Source organism: Pinus tabuliformis, chromosome 8, assembly GCF_031772625.1.
Source record: "Pinus tabuliformis cultivar Carrire ecotype Pingquan chromosome 8, CPIR1, whole genome shotgun sequence".
NCBI lineage: Eukaryota > Viridiplantae > Streptophyta > Pinopsida > Pinales > Pinaceae > Pinus > Pinus tabuliformis.
This window is the reverse complement of record NC_142294.1, coordinates 1,953,679,441-1,953,703,911: the sequence shown is the minus strand read 5'-3', so window position 1 is coordinate 1,953,703,911 and position 24,471 is coordinate 1,953,679,441. Positions and strand designations below refer to the sequence as shown.

The 24,471-nt window shown below is 34.9% G+C and overlaps 1 pseudogene; it reads left to right on the top strand.

The window, feature by feature from the left end:
- Positions 1-4,002: 4,002 nt before the first annotated feature.
- LOC149244281 (methylesterase 17-like) lies at positions 4,003-18,340 on the top strand (annotated as a pseudogene).
- Positions 18,341-24,471: the final 6,131 nt, after the last annotated feature.

Genomic DNA, 24,471 nt, shown 5'->3' with positions numbered 1-24,471 from the left:
TATATTAATTGAAACAAATTATATGACCACTACTAGAAAACACTACCACCAAGGTAAAATTCATTGGCACAACATATTTTGAATTTTCATTAATTAAGATGGTCAATCAACCTTGTTCTTCACTTTGTAGAAAATTTAGAAGTGACCTTTTGTTGAGACAATGAAAAGTAATAAATAGAGAAGCTATAAATGTTGAGACACTCTTGCTTCTAAGATAATGTATCATTTGAATATCACTTAATAATTTTGGTTGTCAAAAACCAACTCTTGTACATTAAATGGTTTAACATCTTTCTTGACACATAAAGGACACTACACATGACAAAAATATTTGCATAACATGCCCCAACCCAATCACTATTGGTAGGCAACAATTCTTACCAACTAAGTCACATGCAATTGTATATTATGTTAATGGGATGTGGAAGCACTAATTACTCACGTAATAACATTAGTTAGATAAGAAAGGCTTTTGATTTTTGTTTCACCTCTCATGAATCCTAATTTTACATTTAGTGACCTTTTGATTTTGTATTTCATCTCTCATAAATCCTTATCTGGAAGCCCATACAACATACATAATTTAGTATAAATGACATTTGCATCCTCTATATATAAAAAAAATAAATTAATATTCAAGATTTGTAAATTCATGAAATCCTCTGCATCTTGAAAAAAAACTCAAACACCATAGTAATGAAAAAAACAGAAAAATTCCCATAATATAGCATGTTGGATTGATTCACTTATGATTGCGATTTGGATGTAATCCAAAAAAAAAACATCCCATAATAAAGTGCATTTGGATTTTCAATTGTGGTTTGGATGTAGTCCAAACAACAGTTAATAATATTTTTTTGTTGATATTCATATTGAATTAAGTTTTCTTATTAGAAATTATTTACCATATTATTTTATATTAAAAATTCAATTCGATAATAAAATAAAAGAGCTAAATATAGAATAGAAATTAAAAATTATAGCAGAAGCTTGACATCATTAAATATAGCACTGCATCAAAATCCTATAAATAAATTTAACGCAGTGCCTCAAAATCCTGGACATCTTTGTCCATCAAACATAACTTTATCAATCAAAAGGGTTAAACAACAATTAAATTTATTTATAGCAGAAGCTTTACAGCGTTCATGCAGTGTTATATGCATATGAACCAACCTGGTATTGCTGGACAACTCCTAAATGAACCAGGTATTGCTCGACAACTCCTCTGAGTACGTCCATAGGACACAGTTAGAAATAATGGAGAAATGGTTATATGGTTGTAACGTATCTCCTTAGTTTAGGATTAGTTCCTAGAGTTTAGGAGGTTGTTTGCAACTACCTATTTTTCAGTGATGTATTTAATATTGTAATATTCATTTGATGTAATGTAGAGTGAACGAGAGTGAGAGTCTCCTCTTTGTTTGAGTGCAGTCTCCCAGGTGCCGTACACACCTGTGAGCTGCAACTCCTTCATTTAATTCAAAGTGTGATTTTTATCTTGGTATCAGAGCTTAGGATAGAGATAGCCTCAAATTTTTTTTTAGGGATGTATCATTAGTTACATTTCTATACTGGTAGGAGTACGTGTAAATTGCATAAGGCACTTTATGGTTTTAAACAAGCACCCAGGTCATGGTATGAGAAAATTGATTCATTTTTTATACAGCATGGTTTTCATAGCAGCCTCAACGACCCAAACCTATATACCAAGATAAATAAACAGAGGCAAATCATTTTGATTTCTTTGTATGTGGATGACATGATTATAACAGGAAATGCAAATAATTTGATCAAAGAAATCAAGCAGCAAATGTCACAGGTATTTGAAATGAAAGACCTTGGAGATCTTCATTATTGCCTAGGTTTGGAGGTGTGGAAAGATTCTGGTCAAACTTTTCTAACTCTAGGAAAGTATCCCAGAACCCTGTTGGAAAGATTCAGAATGGAACAGTGTAAAACAACAGCAACACCATTGCAGCAGAATCTCAAGTTAAGCAGTGATGATGGCACAAAAAATGTGGATGCCACTTTCTATAGACATCTGCTGGGAAGTTTGATATATCTCACGACAGCTAGACCTGATCTGGCATATTATGTTAGTGTGTTGAGCCAGTTTATGTCCATACCACTTGAAAGTCAGTGGATTGCAACAAAATGTGTGTTGAGGTACCTTAGTGGTACTTGTAATTATGGTATTTTATACACTGACATTTCTGATGTTACTTTAGCAGGTTATTCAAATTCTGATTGGGCAGGTGACCTGGATGATCGTAGATCCATCACAGGTTATGCATTTAGTATTGGATCCGGGGTTATCTCGTGGAGTAGCAAAAAGAAAAGTACTGTAGCATTATCATCATGTGAAGCTGAGTACCAGGCGTTGTGTGCAGCAACATGCGAAGCCATCTGGTTGAGGAGATTACTTAGCGATGTAGGCGAAAGTGAGAAAGAAGCAACCAACATCAAAACTGACAACCAGAGCACAATAAAGCTTGCATACAATCCAGTTTTCCATAAAAATACTAAACATATTGACACTCAGTTTCATTTTGTTCGAGAAAAGATACAGTCAAAAGAAATATGTGTGGAGTATTGTAACACTTCTGATAATTTAGCTGATATTTTTACTAAGCCTCTACAGCGAGTAAATTTTGAGTTATTTAGAAGGATGTTAGGAGTGCAAAATAACCCTTTCTCCATTAAGGGGGGGAGTTAAAAATAATGGAGAAATGGTTATATGGTTGTAATGTATCTCCTTAGTTTAGGATTAGTTCCTAGAGTTTAGGAGGTTGTTTACAACTACCTATTTTTCAGTGATGTATTTAATATTGTAATATTCATTTGATGTAATGTAGAGTGAACGAGAGTGAGAGTCTCCTCTTTGTTTGACTGCAGTCTCCTAGGTGTCGTACACCTGTGAGCTGCAACTCCTTCATTTAATTCAAAGTGTGATTTTTCTCTGACACCCATGCTAATACCTACCCCACAAGACTGAAAAAGAAATCAACAAATTTTCAGTAATAAATTTTTACAAATATTAGATCGATTGGGAATGCACAATATGCGTGAAGTACCCAATAAAGTCTTTGCCACTTCTTATAATAATGCATTGACGTGCAGTGAGGTTCGATGCTTCTTGTGTTTATATATATATATATATATATATATATATATATATATATATATATATATATATATATATATTTATACAAAATATCTTATTCCTCTTTGAGTGGTGAATCTTGGAGTTGGGCAGCAAGGTCCTTAATGGTCATTATTCTAGGGAAGAATTGCCATACAACTATTCATCTCTATCCACATAAGGAAAACCTGCAGAAATTGCAAAGTACGTGGAAAAATCATTACCCTTTCGACCATTATGGCATCTTCCCATCTACTTAATCTAATTTTTGAGGAATAAATTAGAGAAAATTTAAGGGATATTCATAAAATAAAACTTTTGAAATAGAACAAAGACGACCTATGAAAATCCAAAACATAACCAAAGTCAACTATCTTTTATGTTTATCTCCAATCTCCTCCCTCAATACTCCAACGATTTAATACTTTTTCTATTAAAGTAAGTCGAGTTTTAAGTTACAAAAGGGTACAAATCTTTACAATGAGGAGCCCATGAACTCATTATCATGGAATTAGTGTTGCAGTATTTTCTTAAATTAAACATATACATATATATTGAGGTATTGTTATGAATGGGTTTTGACTGATAACTTTTAACTAATTAATTAATCAAATTAGTTGAAACCTTTTACAACAAAAAAAATGATCTAACTTTAGACTTTACCCAAGCCATATTTCAACCTTTGACTCCATAATAACACACCACTTTTGCTGGGCTAGGAATATGACCCAGCAATCTAGCAACAATGATTACAATTAGAACCCATCATACATTCCTTCTCCTTCCATGACTATCTACAAAAAGCCTCATTCTACTGCATCACTATCAAGGAGAGGAGGAGATGTTTGATGGATGCAATGGAAAATGATCACCATAACCATCAACATGGAAATTTCCATTTTGTGTTGATACATGGTGCAGGCCATGGAGCTTGGTGCTGGTACAAACTCATCCATCTTCTACAAAACTCTGGGCATAAGGTCACTGCCATGGATCTCACAGGATCAAGCTTGAACATAGTGGATCCTAATTTAGTCACTTCCTTTGAGGATTATGACAGGCCTCTAATGAACATACTCCCAGAAATATCTCTCTCTCATAGCATACATATGAAAACATAAACAAAACTAATGAACAAAAATAAGAGAAGTCTGATTCTCAATCCACGAGCTGAGCCCTCATTGGAATCTCATATCTGCATAGGAGCAATGAATACATTATTATATAGCCCATATATTTCTAATTTGATTATCGATTATCTGACTAATATAATTTGTTCAGTTTAAGCATTATCCTCAACACTCCCCCCTAATGCTTAATGAGGTGATTCCAAGCATATCCCTCATGTATTCTAACTTCCCTTTAGGTAGTGCTTTGGTAAATATATCTACAAGTTGTTCATTTATTGTACAAAACTTTATTTCAATTTCTCCTTTTGCCACATAGTCCCTTATGAAATGATATTTGATATCAATGCGTTTGGTGCAATTATGAAACACTAGATTTTTAGTTATGGCAATGGTAAACAAGTTATCACAGTAAATAGTTGTGGCATATTTTGGTTCTTGTTTTAGATCTAACAATACTTTATTCAACCAAATTTCTTCACATGTTGTTTTTGTCGTTGCAATATACTATGCCTCTGCAGAAGACAATGAAATAGTTGGTTGCTTCTTTGAACACCATAATACTGCACCTGATCCAAGGCTGAATACATAACCTGAAGTGCTTTTTCTATCATCAAAAGATCCAACCCAGTCACTATCTGTATAACCAACCAACCCAAAATTATTTGATGAAGTATAGCAAATTCCATAATTTCTTGTTCCACAAACATACCTCAAAATTCTTTTTGCTGCTCCAAAATGAATCTTACTTGGACTTTGCATGAATATGTAAATCAAGCCTACTAGGCATAATTTCAGGCCTAGTGGTAGTAAGATACAAAAGGCTTCCTACGAGAATCCTATAGAATTGAGCATCTACCTTTTCAGCTCCATCTTATATAGAAAAACTTTCATTTGTATTCATGGGTCTGCTCATGGGTTTTCAATTTCCCATTTTCAATTTTTCTAAGAAGATTTGAAACATATTTTTCTTGTGAAATGAAAATTCCATCATCCATCTATGTCACTTCTATGCCAAGAAAATAATGGAGCAAACCCAAATCAGTTATTTCAAATTCAGTCATCATAGCCTCCCTGAACTCTTCCACTAACAAATCACTTGAAGATATGTATATCAAGTCATCTACATATAAACACACAATCATTATGTCATTACCATTTGACTTGATATATAATAAGTGTTCATTTTCACTCCTATTAAACCCCTTTTTCAAAAAAAGTGTCAATTCTACTATACTATGCTATTGGAGCTTGTTTAAGCCCATAAATAGCCTTTTTCAGTTTGTAGACTTTGTGTTCATTTCCTGCTTCTTCATATCCTTGGGGTTGGTGAACATATACATCTTCTTTCAACTCACCATTTAGAAAGGCCGATTTAACATCAAATTGATAAACTAACCATTTATATTGTGATGCCAATGCCAAAATAGTTATGATTGTATAAAATCTTGCAACGGGAGCATATGTTTCATTGTAGCCAATACCTGGTTGTTGAGCATATCCCTTTGCTACTAACCTTTCTTTGTGCCTTTGTATTGATCCATCAACTCTATACTTGGTTTTATACAACTATTTCACCTCAATGACTTCTTTTTCAGTAGGAGGATCCACGAGCTGCCATGTTTCATTCTTTTTAATTGTTGCCATCTCTTCATCCATTTCTTTTCACCAAACTAACTCTTTCACTGCATCTTCAAAACATCTTGGCTATGCTTCAATATGAGAAATCAAAGCAAAATTAGTATAACTATAAATTTCATTTAAAGATTTTGCCTTTTTTCAAGGACTTGGACTTGAAACAGGACTTGAAGTAACAAAACATGATGGAGTGGATGTGTCCTCTGAAGTATTTTTTTATTACTGGATGGATTTGCAGGGACAAGAGATTCATCTTCTTGTACAAAAATACTTGGAGTTTGTTTATGCACATCATGATTCCACTGCCATTCTTCTTTCTCATCAAATAACACATCACAACTAATCATTAATTTTTCAATTTCTGGATGGTACAATCTATAACCTTTGGTTTCCTCACAATATCCAATAAAAATGCATTTCACACTTTTATCATCAAGCTTTCTTCTCTTTTCAGTAGGAACATAAGCATAGGTAATGCAACCAACGACTCTTAAATGAGAATTATTGGGTTTTCTTCCACACCATGCTTCATAAGGGGTAATATTTTGCACACTTCTTGTTGGGCATCTATTATGAAAATAAATAGATGTAGCTATAGCTTCTACCCAAAAAAGGCTTGGAGGGATTTTACCTTTCATCATGCTCCTAGCCATTTCAACAATTGTTATGTTCTTACGTTCAACAATGCCATTATGTTGGGGAGTATAACTAGTTGTCAATTACCTTTGAATGCCATTCATTTTACAATAAGAATCAAACATATTAGAAGTGAACTCTCCCCCTTTATCTGTGCTTAATGTTTTTAGACAATGACCACTTTGAATTTGCACAAGAGCTTTAAATTGTAGAAATATGACAAATGCATCAGATTTTTCTGAAATGAAATATACCAATGTTATTCTACTAAAATCATCCACAAAAATAATGAAATACTTATTTTTGTTTAGAGACAAGATTTGCATAGGACCACATGTATATGCATGCACTATTTCCGATGGTTTACTTGCTCTCCATGATTTTCCTATTGGAAATGAATCTCTATGTTGCTTACCAAGAACACACCCTTCATAGACTTTACCAGTAGAACCAATAAGTGGTAACCCTTTGACCATTTGCTTGTTATATAACAATTTCAAGCCTTTCATATTCAAATGTCCATACCTTATGTGCCATAGCGAGGAACTATCATCATAAGCAACATTTAATGTTGTACTTTCTTCACAAGGGAGATTGAAAGAAAAAATTCTATTTTGCAACATATTAATCTTAGTAATAATTTTACTGTGGTCATTTCTATGATAGATTATGCATTGTTTTTCGTTGAAAATAATTAAATATCCCTTTTCAAGGAGCTGTCCCACACTCAACAAATTATGTTGTAGACCAGGAACATATAGAACATCATTAATGTGCTTTGGTTTTCCTTGTTTTGTCTTCACAACAATTGTTCACTTACCTTTAGCTTCAACTCGCTTGTCATCTCACAATAGTACATCAGATTTTGTAGATTCATCTATCTCTACAAAGCCATCTTTTTTTCCTGTCATGTGATTGTTACAACCACTATCCATAAGCCACACCTCTTTGGAAACATAATTAGTTGAATCAGAAGCCAAGAATATAGTGCCAACCTCTTCTTTTTCTTCAGAAAAATTAACCTTTTGTTTTTTATTTTTCCAACAATTTCTTTCATAATAGCCAAATATTTTACAATTAAAACATTGAACTTGGGATTTATTAAATCTTTTATCTCCATTACTGTCATCATTACCTCTTCCTTTTTTTTCTGCAGAAAAAAAAATCTTCCTCTACCTCTGCCACCTCTATATTTTTGTCCTCTTCCTCTTCCTCTTCCAAAAGTGATATGGCTTTCCTCATGAGAGGAACCACTTTTGTCTTTGAAAATATTTCCTCTTGCTTGAAAGGCTTTCTCAATAGATTTTTCAGAAGATCTATTGATTCTTTGCTCATGAGATTGAAGAGACCCCATTAACTCATTCATAGACAACTGAGTTAGATCCTTAGACTCCTCAATAGCAACAACAACCCCATCAAATTTTGTAGGAAAACATCTTAAAATCTTCTCAACAATTTTTTGATATTTTAAATCTTCTCCATAAGACCTAATTTCATTCACTATACCCATAATTCTAGTGAGAAAATCTTGAATAGATTCAGAGTTTTTCATGCACAAGGTTTCAAATTCTCTTCTTAATGACTGCAACTTAACAATTTTTACCTTATCACTTCCTTGATATGCTTGCTTCATAACATCCCATTCCTCCTTTGATTTTGTTACTCCAACTAGTATTGGAAAAATAGAATCATGCACTGCTTGTTGGATTAGGAAGAGAGCCTTTGAAGCTTTCTTAATATTTTTCTTTACCTGGTTCTTTGGTCTTGAGTCCAGCAGGCAAGTGTTTGAGAATTTAGTTCTGTATATCCATTCTCTATGAAATCCCAAAAATCTTGTGAGAGAAACAATATTTTCATCTTAATGCTCCAAAAACCAAAGTTCTCACCTTTAAACATTGGTATTTGTAGCTGAGAAATATTCATGTTGTTGGACATTGCTACTAACTGCTGAGCACTCCCACCAATAACTTGAATCTGCACAAGTTTCACAAAATTATGAAAACTCTTGCTAATGGCTTTCACAAACTTTTGAAACCTCCTCCCAACAACACACACTTTACATATAAATAATCTCTCTTAACCTAGCTTTGATACCATGTCAAATCTATCAAGAGCATACTTATGAAAACATAAACAAAACAAATGCAAAGAAAAGAGAGAAGTTTGATTCTCAATCCATGAGCTGGACTCTATTGGAATCTCATATCTGCATCACAGTAATGAATACATTATTATATATCCCACATATTTCTAATTTGATTATCCATTATCTCGCTAATCTTGGTGGCAAAATCGAGGAAGGACACGTATCAATGACCATTTAACTTTGTAGATCTTTTGAATAAAAAAGACAGGGTTTTAGGTGTGAGGCTTTAATGCACTTTAATTGTTTCGACCTGCCCCTTTGCACTGGCCTTGGTTTCTCAAATGTATCAAATTCATCTTTTGCTGGTCTGGTTCGGTTATGTGTGTGCGTTGTGCCTTCGCTTGTTTCTTGTGGTGGTTTGTTTGCTGGTCCACAGAGGCTTCAGGTCGACTTTTAATCTGCAAGATGTTTCATTTATCCTTTGTTTCCTGGCTCATGCTTCATTTTTATTCTGCTCGTGGTGGTTTTCGATGTTGGTTCTAGTGTGGATATGGCTCTGTGTAACCACAGGTTCTTCCCTTGCTACTTCTATGGGTGGCTCAACAAACACTACTTCAGGTATTTTTTTTGTTCGGGTTTCATTCCTTCATCTCGTTTTTGTGATTCTAACCCTTTGGCCCCTTTGTGAGCATGTAAACTTACAAATGGCATTTTTGATGAGAGAAACCCTCTGACTAGAGACTTGGTTCTCGTACTCTGACTCGGAGACATGCTTTTTCTAGGTAAACCCCTGGTCTTCCCTTCTTTTATCTGCTCTCTGTCACCTTGTTTTCTCTGCCTATCTAGTTTTTGACTACCCATCTTGTTTTTGTGGTGATATGCAGGTCGTGCTTGGAGAATGCTGCTCCATGGCCTCGTTCTCGGGAGTTTTTACGGTTTGGGAAAACAGGGTAGGATCCATCCGTGATTGTCTTGTTGTTTTTTCTTGCTTTATCCTTAGTCAGGCATAAACCCTTGGGGTTTCATTTTCTCAGTATGTTTTGTATGGTTTCATGGGTTTCACACCCTCGCTGTTAGACTGGTCTTGGCCCAAAAAGTGTTTTTTTTTTGTGCTTGTGGGTTTTGAAACCCTCTACAATTTTGGTTTCATAAATGTATATTAAACTGTTAAATTTTGAAATGTAACAAATGCACAGGTGTGATTGAATACTGAATGTAAATGTACCTGGGTTCTTTAGAAAGAATGTGATATCTTTGTTGGCTTTGCCTTGTCTGGTTCCTGGTGTAAAATGCCTTCAGTTACAAGGTTTTGTCGATGTCATTCAGACTCTTAATGCAATACTTCACTATTTTGATTTAAGACAATATCTGAAACACCACCGCACAGGAAAAAAAGAAATTGTCTTTCTTTCTTAATGACAAAGATTTTAGATTCATTTTCTTTAACATATAATAAAAAAAATAGATTGTAATTTCAATTCTTGTATTCGTTATTCTCTCTAGATCGCAACCCCCTCACAATGGGGATTTGGTTTTTCTTTTATGCCTTACTAGTACTCTCATATAGTTGAGAAACTGTCCTTCAATTACCTTACAGTTATCTAAAAATTTCTTTAAAAATATTCTTAACTAATTCTATTTTACTTGCTTGCATAATTTTCAATGGACAATGGCTGTATTAGCCTTAATTTAAGTAAAACAAAAATAAATAAAAAATCGTAATGTTTTTCTTCCTTTCCAGCAAAAAATAAAAATTATTTCTAGCTATCTCCTTTTTAGTCGGATGCTCCTACATCAAGCTCCCGGGGTAAATTAAACTCATGGCTCCTGTCCATGAGCTCTTCAATAGAGTACCCAACACTTTGAATATGGCCAGCATCTAACCAAGAACTATCTTCAATAGGATGGCCCTTCGACTTGACTAAGTACATTAAATATTCTTTTCTTCGAGTCTGTCTGGCCACATAGGTGTCTAGGATCCGTTCGATCTCTAAAGGCTCTGCTAGGCACATCTGTTTAATCCACGAGTCGTTCTCATTCTGGGTGTTTTGTGTTCGTCTTTCCGAATTGTCTTCTTCATGAGCAGCAATGTATGGGTATAGATCTGCCACATTAAAAATGGGTGAGATTCCTATACCTGTAGGTAACTACAACTCGTAAGCGTTCACAAAAAACTTTCGAAGAATCTTGCAAGGCCCAATTTCTTTAATTTTAACTTGTTGTATTCGCCTTTAGGAAACCTCTCCTTGCATAGGTGTGATAGTATTAGGTCCCCTACATTGAATTGTACCTCCTGCCTTTTCAAATCTGCTTTCTGTTTGTATCTTTGGTTGTTGTCTCGTAATTTTAATTTTACCATTTCATGAAGATCACTGATTCCCTTTTCGAAATCTTCACCATCAGCACTTCTGCTCTCCAACTGACCCAAATCCCGCAACACATGTACTCCACGTGGGTGCATTCCGTATAGGATCTCGAAAGCACTACTGCCCGTGCTTCTGTTGGGAAAATCATTATAAGAAAATTCCTCTTATGCAAGTACATGATCCCACTATCGAGAATTTTCACCAACCAGACTCCTTAATAGATTTCCGAGATTTCAGGTCACCACTTCGGTTTTCCCATCGGTCTACGGGTGATAAGCTGAGCTGAAGTTCAGTTTGGTGTCTAACGTTTTCCATAAGGTTTGTAAAAAATGACCTGTAAACTTTACGTCTCGGTCTGAAATAATAGACTTCGGCAAGCCATGTAATCTCACTATCTCTGTAAAAAACAAGTGTGCTACATGTGTGGCATCACTGGTTTTCCTACAAGGAATGAAATGTGCCATTTTGGTGAAACAATCCACCACCACCATGATGGAATCGAATCCCTACTATGTCTTCGATAGACCTAAGACAAAGTCTAAACTGACTGAATCCCATGGTCTGTTTGAGATAGGCAAGGACATATACAACCCTATGTTCTAGCTGTGTCCCTTTGCAAGTTGACACACTTTGCATCTAGTCACAAACCTCTCTACATCTCTTCGCATCTTTGGCCAATAGTAAAAGTGGCACAATTGATCCAAAGTCTTGTCTATGCCAAAATGCCTAGTTAAACCTCCATTATGCTTTTCCTGGATTAAGTTCTCTCTCATAGAACATTCTGAGATACACAACTGCCCTACTTTGAACAACCACCCTTCTTGCACAATATAGTTCAGCAATGAACTGTTATCCCTCAACAGTGGATTTTGACAAGCTTCACAGGCTTCATTAAAATCTTCATTTGTTTCATACAAGTCCTTAAGATGTTAGAATCCTAATACTTGTATCGTACTTTCTTGTAGGATCAAATTCCTCCTGTTTAATGCATTTGCCACTTTGTTGGCTTGTCCGCTAATGTGTTTCAACACAAATGTAAAACTCTACAAGTATTCCACCCATTTTGCATGTTTATGGTTCAGCTTATGCTGTTACATAATATATTGTAATGTAGAATTGTATGAAAATAAGACAACTTCATAGGCGAGTAGATAATGTCTCCAATGCTTTAGTGCTTGGACCACTGCATAAAATTCTTTGTCATGCGACGTGTACTTCTACCTACTTTCATTTAATTTCTCACTGAAGTAGTCTACTGGCTTGTCTTCTTGGTTGAGTACTACACCAATGGTTGTCCCACTGGCATCACAGCGAACTTGAAAAAGTTTGTTAAAGTCTGGAAATCTTAAAATTGGTTTTTCAGTGATCTTCCTTTTGAGCAGCTGAAAACTCTTCTCAGCTAGTTCTGTCCAATGAAAAGGATGAACTTCCTTCTTAATGGTGTCCACCATGGGTGCACAAATTCCACTAAAATTTTTAATAAATTTGGGATAAAAACTCACCAACCCATGAAACCTCCGTACCTCAAACAAACTCTTGGGAGACGACCAACTAACTATGGCTGCAACCTTTTCTGGATCCATTTTTAGTTCATTCTCAGAAATCACAAATCCCAAATAAATTAATTCTTTCTTGAAAAAAGAACATTTCTTCGAATTTATCAGTAATCTATTTTGCTACAATTTTTCCAATACATACCTCACATGTCGAAAATGCTCTTCCTTCATTTTTCTAAATATAAGTATATCATCCAGATATACAATCACAAATTTACCAATGAACTCTTTCAGCATCTTGTTCATCAAATGCATGAACTTGCTGGGGGCATTGCTCATCCAAATGGCATAATCAACCATTCATATAAGCCTTCATTAGTCTTGAAAGTTGTCTTCCACTCATCACCCTCTCAAATCCTGATTTGGTGGTAGCTGCTTTGCAAGTCTATCTTTGAAAAGTATGCTTCTCCACTCAAAAAATCCATCATATCATCCATCTGAGGTAAAGGAAACTTGTACCTCATAGTGATCTTGTTAATTTCCTGAGAATCAATGCACATCCGCAACTCACCTCCTTTCTTGGGAGCTAAAATAGTCGGAACGGCACAAGGGCTTAGGCTTTCCCAAATCAGTCCTTTATCCAACAACTCTTGCACCTGCTTCCTGATTTCCTCATTGTCCTTCAAACTCATCTGGTAAGTAGCTTTGTTTGGCAAACTAGCTCCTGGAATGAAATCAATATGGTGACTAGTGCTCCGCTTTGGTGGTAATTTGTCTGGAAGGTCATCTACCACAATATCACTAAACTCCTGCAGCATGTCCTATATCTCTATAGGCAAGCTAGTAATTTCAGTATGTATCAATACTAGTTTTGGCCTTCACACAACTACATATTTTAGCTTATTATCCTCAATTTGTCGCAAAAACTCTTTTCCACCTAATAGTAATGCTTTTGTTCCACTGGTTTCTGTAGCATCCTCTTCCTTCATGGGCACTAGCATATGCTTTATCCCATCTCTAAAAAACTTGTAACAATTTGTTTCCCCATCATGGATGACCTTCCTATCATACTGCCATGGTCTACCCAAAAAAATATGGCACACGTCCATCGGCATGATATCGCAAGTCACCTTGTCCTTGTACTTGCCAATATGAAACTCTACGTCGCACTGCTCGTCGACCAGTAATTGGTGTCCTTTCTATAACGAGGACACCCTATATGGACTTGGGTGTTTCAACTTCTTCAAACCCAATTTCCCCACCATTTCAGTAGCTGTCCGATTATCAGTACTTCCACTGTTTATTATTAATTTGTAGCATTTCCCATGTGACTTCCACATAGTCTGGAACAATGTTTTCCTTTGTGTCTGTTCAGCTACATCCTTAGCTGGTTTCAATAACACCTTGTTCAACACCATGGCTTCCCTAGTTTCGGGCATATTTTCCACCTCCTGTGGCGGTGCCTCTGCTTCATCAGGCTGAGCAACATATGCTCCCCTCTCTCCACTTTGTTCATTTTTAGGACATTCAAAGAACTTGTTTCCCCACTTATGACACTTGTAACACTAATAGAAATTTCCTCGACCTCTGCCATTACCTCTTCCTCGTTGGTATGACCTTCCTACTCTAGTGTTACCTTCCCTTTCATTCTGTCCTGAAGTTTTCAGACTACTGCCCTCTTCATTATTGTTGGCAGTTCTACCTCTGCCAAAGGACTATCCCCTACCTCTGCAAGAACCACTTCCTCTTTCGTCATTTTGTTTCCTAGAAATCTTTTCCTCCACCTTCAAAGCACTCTGATAGGCTTCCTCTATGGTCTTAGGGGAAAGAATACTAATTTCGGCTAGGATCTCCATCTGTAGACCATTTACAAACCTTGCTATTTTCTCAGGGGTATCTTCAACATAGTCAGCTCTTAGGTTTACTTTATAATATTCCTCAGTATATTCCTTTACGATCATCGTTCTTTGTCTTAGGTTCTGTACTAGTCTATAAAGGGCAATTTGGTAATTTTTAGGAAGAAATTTGCTCTTCATCTTAGAAACCATCCTGTCCCATTTTTTAATCAATGGTTTGTTCAATCTTCTCCTTTCTACCTAAACACTGTCCCACCATAGTGTTGCACGTCCTTTCAATTTGGTGATAACAAACCTGGTCTTCTTTTCTTCGCTGATTTCTTCATATTCAAAATATTTATTGAGTTCACTTATCCAGCTCAACAATGCCTCTGTGGAAAAATCGTCATCATAATTAGAAAGCTCCGGTCTTGGCTTGCTACTAGCTAGCAAAACTGATCTCAACAGTTTAATCTCTAGTCCCTCTTCATTTGACCCATCCATCGTGGCTGCATTGTTTTCCTCACTGTCATCCCCAACTTCGAGATATGTACGCCTTCCTGCTTCCATTGCTGCCAAACGTGAAGTTAAGGTCCTAAGCTCTTCTCATATCCCTTCATCCTCTACCTTCTGATGGCTCTACTTCGACCTCTTCTACCTACCTCCATATTTACTACGAAAAAGGAACTAACTTGCTATGATAGCAAAAATTGGTGGCAATATCGAGGAAGGACATGTATCAATGACCGTTTAACTTCGTAGATCTTCCGAATAAAATAGATAGGGTTTTAGGTGTGAGGTTTTAATTCACTTTAATTGTTTCAGCCTGCCCCTTTGTACTGGCCTTGGTTTCGCAAATGTATCCAATTCACATCTTCCAAGGGAAACTAAGAGTCAACCTCCATTCTTGCATCCATTGTTGGTCTGGTTCGGCTCTGTGTGTGCGTTGTGCCTTCGCTTGTTTCTTGTGGTGGTTTGTTTGCTGGTCCATGGAGGTTTCAAGTTGACTTTCAATCTACAAGTTGTTTCATTTATTCTTTGTTTCTTGGCTTATGCTTCATTTTCATTCTGCTCGTGTTGGTTTTCGATGTTGATTCTAGTGTTGATATTGCTCTGTGTAACCACAGGTCCTTCCCTTTCTACTTCTATGGGAAGCTCAGCAAACGCTACTTCAGGTAAATTTTTTGTTTTGGTTTCATTCGTTCATCTCGTTTTTCTGATTCTAACCTCTGGCCCCTTGGTGAGTAGGTAAAATTACCAATGGCATTCTTCCTGAGAGAAACCCTCTCGCTAGAGACTCAGCTCTCGTCGTCTGACTCGGAGACAGGCTTTTTCCAGGTAAACACCTGCTCTTCCCTTCTTTTATCTGCTCTATGTCACCTTATTTTATTTGCCTATCTGGTTTTTGACTACCCATCTTGTTTTTGTGGTGATGTGCATGTCGTGCTTGGAGAATGCTGCTCCACAACCTCATTCTCGGGAGTCTTTTTGGATTGGGAAAACAGGGTAGGATCCCTCCGTGATTGTCTTGTTGTTTTTTCTTGTGTTATCCTTAGTCAAGCATAAACCCTTGGGGTTTCGTTTTCATAGTATGTTTTGTATGGTTTCGTGGGTTACACACCCTCGGTGTTGGACTTTTCTTGGCCTGCAAAGCATTGTTTTCAGTGCTTGTGGGTTTTAAAACCCTCTACTATTTTGGTTTCATAAATGTGTATTGAACTGTTAAATTTTGAAATGTAACAAATGCACAGGTGTGCTTGAATACTGAATGTAAATGTACCTGGGTTTTTGAGAAAGAATGTGATATATTTGTTGGGTTTACCCTGTCTGGTTCTTAGTCTAAAATGCCTTCTGTCACAAGGTTTTTGTCAATGTCATTTGGCCTCTTAATGCAATACTTCAATATTTTGCTTTAAAACAATATCTAAAACATCGACACACAAGAAAAAAAGAAATTGACTTTCTTTCTTAATGACAGAGATTTTAGATTTTCACATATACTGAAGAAAATAAATTGTGATTTCAATTCTTGTATTCGTTATTCTCTCTAGATGGCAGCCCCCTCATGGTGGGGATCTAGTTTTACTTTGATGCCTTACCAACAGTCTCTTACAATTGAGAAACTTCCTTCAGTTACCTTACAGTTATCTAACAATTTCTTTAAACATACTCTTAACTAATCCTATTTTACTTGCTTGCTTATTTTTCAAAGGAAAATGGTTGTATCAGCCTTAATTTAAGTAAAACAAAAATAAAACAAAATTCGTAATGTTTTTCTTCCTCTCAAGGAGAAATTAAAAGCCATTTCCAGCTGTCACCTTTTTAGTCAGATGCTCCTGCATCAAATCTACTTTCCCTAATAATTTTCTTGACTACATCTATTAATTTACTGTCCTAATTCTGATAACTCAGAACACAAAATTTGTTGGCTAATTTGTCAGCAATTACATAGCTCAGTCTAAGCATTAGCCTCAAAAGTTTGCAATCACCATGGATTCAATTTCCCATGACAGAAGCTAGTTCAGGTTCCATGTAAATTGTGAAGTTATTTGGTATATTTATCTATTGTTTGATTGATGTAGGTTGTGCTAGTTGGCCATAGTGCTGGAGGACTGAGCTTGACACATGCAATCCATGAGTTTGGCCATAAGATCGTTGTTGTAGTTTTTGTTGCTGCCACCATGTTGTCTCATGGGTTTTGTACAGACCAAGATGTCCAGCAGGTTGTTGACCTTATTTATCCAAAGCAATTACTATTATCTAATGTTGTGATGTGAGCTTCAGAGATGATTTTAAAGATCCACCTCGGTTTTGTATGAAACTAGGTCTAAGCATACGAAACATTTATGCAGTTTTTTCTTTGTGCAAACTGAATTCAATGATAAAAAACTCCAAACATGTTTCATATGTTTACACCCAGTTTTATATGTGTTTGTGTATTTCTTTGTTAAGATACGAGAAACGAAATTTTTTCAATTCAATCTATAGAGGGAACTCGAGACCTTATAAAGGAATATGAATTCTACCATGGCCTTGGATGAGAACACCCACCAACAAGCGCAACGGTGCATAGAGAATTGCAACAAGAAATTATATATCATCTTACCCCACCTGAGGTATAAATCTATTAGAATAGCAAAACAAAATAACTCTCTCATTTCACTGGTAATTAAGGCCTCTTGATTTTTTGAAAATGGATAACCCATCTCAATTCTGCAGTTTTCAATCATTACCCTGTGATTTCCACCAAAACCCAACTAGATATGTATTTATAGAGGCCATTTAAAACCCAATAACTATTTATTTCATTAAATGTTGATATGGGTATATTCAAATTACAGGATGCTGCTCTGGCCTCACGGATGATAAGACCAATGTCATTGCTGGCAATCCAAACACATGGGGGCTTCACTCAATGAACCTCTGACATATCACATGCGATCATGGAATATTAAACAATACCCTTAATTTGAGTACATATTGGAAAATACCTCTAAAAATTACATTATTTAACCCCATACCAATATAAACCCAATACAGCTCTCGAATTTAAAAAACACCTACTTTCACTACATATTGTAGGTATCCATTTTTTTATTAACATTTTTTATACCCCTTTATATTTTTTCATTAACTTTGAGCTCCATTTTTTATACCTATCAATATAAAAACCGTTTACCCCGATATATCCCCCAATATATTATGTCATTTTCCCCTCATTATATATCCCCTAATATGAACCTACCTGCTATGATATTGCTCCCACAATGAAGCCCTAGTGTCCAAACAATGAATTTCACTGCAACCTCAGAAGAATTTATGAAGGTTCCAAGAGTTTATATAAAAACCTTGCAAGACAAAGTTTTACAGTTGGATAAACAGGAAACCATGATCAAGATGTGGCTTCCTGATAAGGTTTTTAGCATGGATACTGACCATAGCCCTTTCTTTTCATCCCCTCTGGAGCTCCATGGACACCTGATTCAAACTGCCCAGCTATTTGCAGGTTGAAAATGTTCCAACAATTTTTGTGGTTCATCTTTGGTGTTATACTAAATATATATAGCATCTGGTTCAAATGTACATATTCCTATTGATCCCATTGATTAGTTCAACTCGTTAATGGACCTGCAAATTTAGTCTTAGAAGCTTTGTTTGATATTTGATAAATGCTTTGATGTCATTCTATTCGCTGAGACTCCATTTGTGTGTGTTTGTTTCTACACAAGTTGGTCAAGCTTGTTTACGTTCCACGGAAGCTTATACTTTGATGGTTTGGAGGCATAGTTATGATTATGAATTATTGTTCTGAGATTGCAATGGGTAGATGATAGGGTTTTTTTCGTTCTCCGAGCAGAGATATGTTGATTTTAATGTTTAATTTCATTTAATTCAGCGAGTTTTAGATTACATTGTGGTTTGATTGTTAAAAATGTGATGATACACATAGCCATATTCAATGATTTAGAATTTAAATGTTAATTGATGTTTTTGATATAATCAATAAAAATAGAATGAAATTGTATTATTATGAGAAAATTTTATTTATATTTATATTTTTTTAAAAGAATTTTATTTAAATATTCTATCTATAAAAATTATTTAATTTAATTTTTTAATAATATTTAATTTAAAAATTTTAAAGTATTAATTAATTATATTTTTTTATAAATTTAATTTAATTTTTTATTAATATTTAATTAAAAATATTTAAATATTAATTAGTTATTTTATGAGTTTTCAATATACATAAAGTTAAAAGGGTGAGTAGTGTGAAAAATGTTGAAATTAAGATGAAAACATTGGATATATATTATGTTTTATTTTTTATAATAATAATAATAATATTAATAAATATCTTTGTAAACAAAAGATCGAATTATGATTTCTTTTCCTTGATGCTATTCATTTTGACAGATAAAAATAACATGATAAAAATAATATAATCATATTTATTTAAAATAATTAAGTTATTATTGATAAAGAAATAATATGACAAAGTTAATAACAAAGTGTAAAAGCTATTTAAGAATAGATGTAGTGGTAAGTTTATGCCTATAGATATTTGAAAGATAATCTAAAATGTAAAAGTTTAGTATATTTATACAATATAATTAGAATAGATATTTATTGACTTTATTTTAGGTGGTTAGGAAGAATGATTATTGTCCTCTTCATTCTAATTGAACTTTTACAATAATATAATGAATTTTCATAAATGAAAGCCTTGTTAAAATTAAATGACACTGAAAAATATAATTATAAAAATTGTATTACCATTGTTAATTTGTCCATGTAAAAATAAACAAACTCAATTTTAAAAAATTAAAACAAGAAAAATGTGAATTTGAAATGATTTTGAATAAATAATTTTATAATTTTCATTATTACTAGGTCCTTAATACTCATTCTCCTGCCATATAGGTTAATTGGATATTAATGGTTCATCACTAATATAGTTGGATGTATTGACTTGTTTATATAGGTTAATTGGATATTAATGGTTCATCACTGATATAGTTAGATGTATTGACTTGTTTATATAGATTAATTGGATATTAATGATTCATCACTAATATAGTTGGATGTATTGACTTGTTTGAGGTAGTATCTTTTTATGTGGTTATTAATGATGGCTATTACTATGAAAGCTATCTCGACACAAACATGATCACTTCGAACAAAGTAACCTTCCATCGGCAAAATGCTTAAACAACCAATTAAACTACCCATTGAAAATAGATAATATATTAATTATTCATGTATTGGTATCTGTATATGGCAAACATGATCACTTCGAACAAAGTAACCTTCCATCGGCAAAATGCTTAAACAACCAATTAAACTACCCATTGAAAATAGATAATATATTAATTATTCATGTATTGGTATCTGTATAAATGCCATATATCGAGAGTATATCACAATTAGGTTTATGATATAGTGATTATTATATAATAAATAATAATCACTAATTTTTAATAATCTTTAATTTTTTAAATGTTTAATGAGTAATAATGATAAGTTGACTTATTTTAGAGTTTTAATTTGTTATTTTTAAATTAAGTCGCTTTCGTTTAACTGAGTTGATGCCACTTGTTAAATTATATGATTCACGTGTATGCAATATGTAACCGTGACTAACGCCTGTTAATAGTGTCTTGAGATTTCCTTATGTTGTTATTCTTCCTTTTTATTAGTTTACTGTAGTACTTGTCGTTAGTTTTGATTTTATTACTCATGGCCTGGCCTGTGCAAGTCTAAGTAAGTTTAGCTATTACATAAAATTAGTTTTGAAATTTGATTTTAATTGAGAAATTATAGCAATGCCTTCCTAATTTAATTTTTAATTAAAAAACTATTATATATATTTATATGGATTTGTTTATATTTAAATTTATTTAATTATTTTTTTTTAAATACTGATCTTTAAAAATAAATTATATATATATATATATATATAATTTAAATTTAAATTAAAATGTTTCATGTTATTATTATTCATATATATTTTTTTATTTAGTATTTGTTTTATTTAGTTAGGTTATAAGTAATTACACATTCAAAAATATAAAGAAAGTAAAGGTCACACTACATAAAAGATAAAAGATGCCATAAATTAGGTCATAGGTCAAAGAAAAACTACAAGGAGAAAACACAACAATCTTTTCTTTATAGAATTTTTGTCAACAATAGAGAAATCCAAATTATACATGAATTACACAAGAGCCAAGTCAACCCTCCACCAAGCAACAACTGTGATGGCAGGTTGCAGGCGTTAGAGTCAACCTTCCCAATCTGCCAGTAAGCTCTTCAATATCTCGATTGACTTCCCTATCTTCTCCTCTAGCCGCATCAGCCATTAAACTGGTGTTTCATTTAAAAAACTTTATCGGCTCCATTAACAAAGGCTCATTAACAAACAATGGTGTTTCAGTGAACTCTCAAAAATACAACACAATACACATATGCCACGTTATATTGTGGTTACACCTCAGCCTCGTATTGGCAAGTAATCCACACGCCCAAACTCATTACGCTCACATAATTACATATAACCATTATGGTTCCCTTCGCTTTTTGGGCCGATGCGAGATCACATTGCAATAAGTGTAAGTGGAGTCTTACCAGCATGCAAAGCTTGAATATACATATATAACTCACTATCGTTATATACATCTCTGCCCTTACGTTGGTTTGGACGATATATGCAAGCCGGCGACTGTTCAAACAAAGGCTTTCATCAACGGACCCGATACAATTATATGTGGCCTTCTAATATATCGCTAGTTCCGTTATTCGCTAGTCCATTTAATTGACAACTTTTATACCCCGAACTGACAGATTCAGCGACATGTATCTATTACAATTTATTTCTTTTCGCCTCCTAAATTCAGAACTCGTCTTGTTACGCTATGACTCCCGAAAGGCTTTGTACGCTGAGCACGCAGCTAATCTTTCAAAGGACCTCCCTACGCTGATATAATCTCGGACCGATATGGTTGAAACTTTTAGTTATAAAGTCTCAGGGCGGCTACAGTTACTTAATGGAAAAGTCGCAAGAATTCTTGCTATAACCAGAGTATATGCGCAATTGAATTCCAAGACTATATAAACAATAAAACGGAAGGGAAATAAAGTCAATGATTAAAAAACACCATTTGTAGCGTATGGAAATGGAACCATTCAACACCATCGCACTATACAACAGTCTATTCATGCATGCGACAAAGTGAATAATGAGAGACACTGAGAGAACAAATTTTCCAAGATAATATTATGGCGTTCGTCCCTCTCCTCACTGTTTGATGAGAGCTTCGCTGCCATTTTATTTATAATTAAGGATAGGCCCTCTCGTCCTTATCCAATACAAAGAAAAACATGCTTTACAGATTAATTTAAAGCTTGAAAAGCTTTACTACAGCTTAGCATAAATAGCATGTTTTATTTCCCTACTTTATCCTAATTTTAACTAAAAAAAAACATGGAAATTGCAAGCTAAAGGACCCCACTCCCTTGCCTGTAGATTTTTTTTGGATTTTTTGGAATAATTTGGGAGATTTTACCCTTTGAGTCCTATGCTCCCGCATCAGACTCCCAAGGTAGAAAAAATTCATGATCTCCTGATCATGTGTTCAGATCTATGTTTCCCTGTATCCCATATCTTATGCTGCCATTTTCCACTTGTCACTGCTTCTGTTTGTTGTTCTTCTCCAGGTCTCCACACTTTATGCTGCATCACCGCACTGACTAAGCCTTCATAATCTTCTGCTATCTTTCTTTTGCTGCTTCTCCTTTGTTTTACTGCTGTTGACCTCTTCTGGGATACTGTCATCATTAGTTTTCTAATGTTTTCAATCTCTTGGTCCAATAAATCTCCCAGCTGTTGATTTCTTGCTACCTGCTGACTTCTTGCCTCTATGCTAGTCTTTGTTCTGATAGCCACCCGATCATCCACACCCTCTTGTCTTCTGGAATAGAGAACTTCTTTTCTGCTCAACTTAGTCAAATGTTCCTCAGCACCAGCAACAATACCTGCATTCACAGAACAATTTTTAAAATAAAAACCATAAGGCTTCAGTGCCTCTTCTGCTGCTGTCAATGTTGTCTGAACTGTCACCATAACTGCTCTAGCTGTCATTATAGATGTTGCTGCCATTGATGCTGCTTCCTCCCAAACTTCCCGATTCTCTGCAACATTTTTTGGCTCACCACCTTCTTTGACAATCTTTAGTAATTGTCCAACATCATCTTGATTTTTTTTTTCAATCAAATCAAGTTCTTCAAACATTGTAGCCTCATCTTCTAACATTATAGCAGCTCCAATATTCTGTCCCCCAGCTCTCTCTTTGCTATTTATGCAAGCCAACTCTCTATTACCACCCATAGAAACAAGTTTCTGCATATGAGACATGACTGTCTTATTTTCATTCTGCCACAGTTCTTCTTCCCTCGAGACAATTCCAAGTGATGGATTGTCTTCTTCATCACCTGCACTCACAAAACATTTGTTAAAATAAAAAACATAAGGCTGATGTGCCTTATCTTCATTTGGCAATAATTCAAATGGTTGCTCTGTTTTCTCCTTCTTCCCTGTCAGCATATCAGCATGTTGATTCGAATTCTTAGCAACATTCATAAGACTGTCCATTAGTCTTTCTTCCACACCATCTGCTCTAATGATGCCTTCTTGCTCTTGTCCACTGTACTGAACTCTTTCATTTGCAATCTCCCTGTCATACTTTGGATTCTCCAACAAGTATTCCAACAATGCAATTTCTCTAAGGCATTGTTGCAGCATTTCATCATCACTTATAGTCCCTGCATTCACACACAAACTGTCAATTTGAAAATCATAGAGTTCAACAGCCTCAATCGTTGCTTCATTTATTCGTGCTACAGACTGATCTACTTCTTATGCATCCATAAGAACTTCCTCTTGTGCTGTAGCAACTTCACAAGATTGCACATCCTCCTCAGCCCCTGTAACCACATCAAAAGTATCAGCTACATTATCCAGCTGGTCTGGATTTATCCAATAACTCAAGAAATCATCTATGATCTCCTCTTCACGACTCAACGGTATACTTATCATCTGCTCAAGGTATTCCTTTTTTCCAAGTAACAGGGTTTTTGAATTAGTCTTCTGTCCCGGCTCATCTTCTTCTTGCAGAGGCAACAATGTATGATTGATACCATCCTTTCCAAACTTGTAGGTGTTTCTCTTCCCATCATGTATGGTCCCCTTGTCATATTGCCAAGGTCTTCTAAGAAATATGTGACACACATCCATAGGCATGATATCACAAACAATTTTATCTTTGTACTTGCCCACTTGAAATTCCACTTCACACTGTTCACTTACCAACAGTTGATGTCCCTTTTGTAACCATGACACCTTATAAGGTGTTGGATGCTTCATTGTCTTCAGCTTCAATTTCTCCACTACCTCTGTAGAGACCAAATTATCAGTGCTGCCACTATCAACGATCATCTGACAACATTTCCCTTGGACTTTGCACACTGTCCTGAATAAAGTTTTCCTCTGTGGCGGTTCAGCAGCCACCTCCTTCACCGGCTTAAGTGAGACTTTATTAATAACCAGAGATTCCCCTCTTTCTGGTGAATTTTCTTCTTCTACT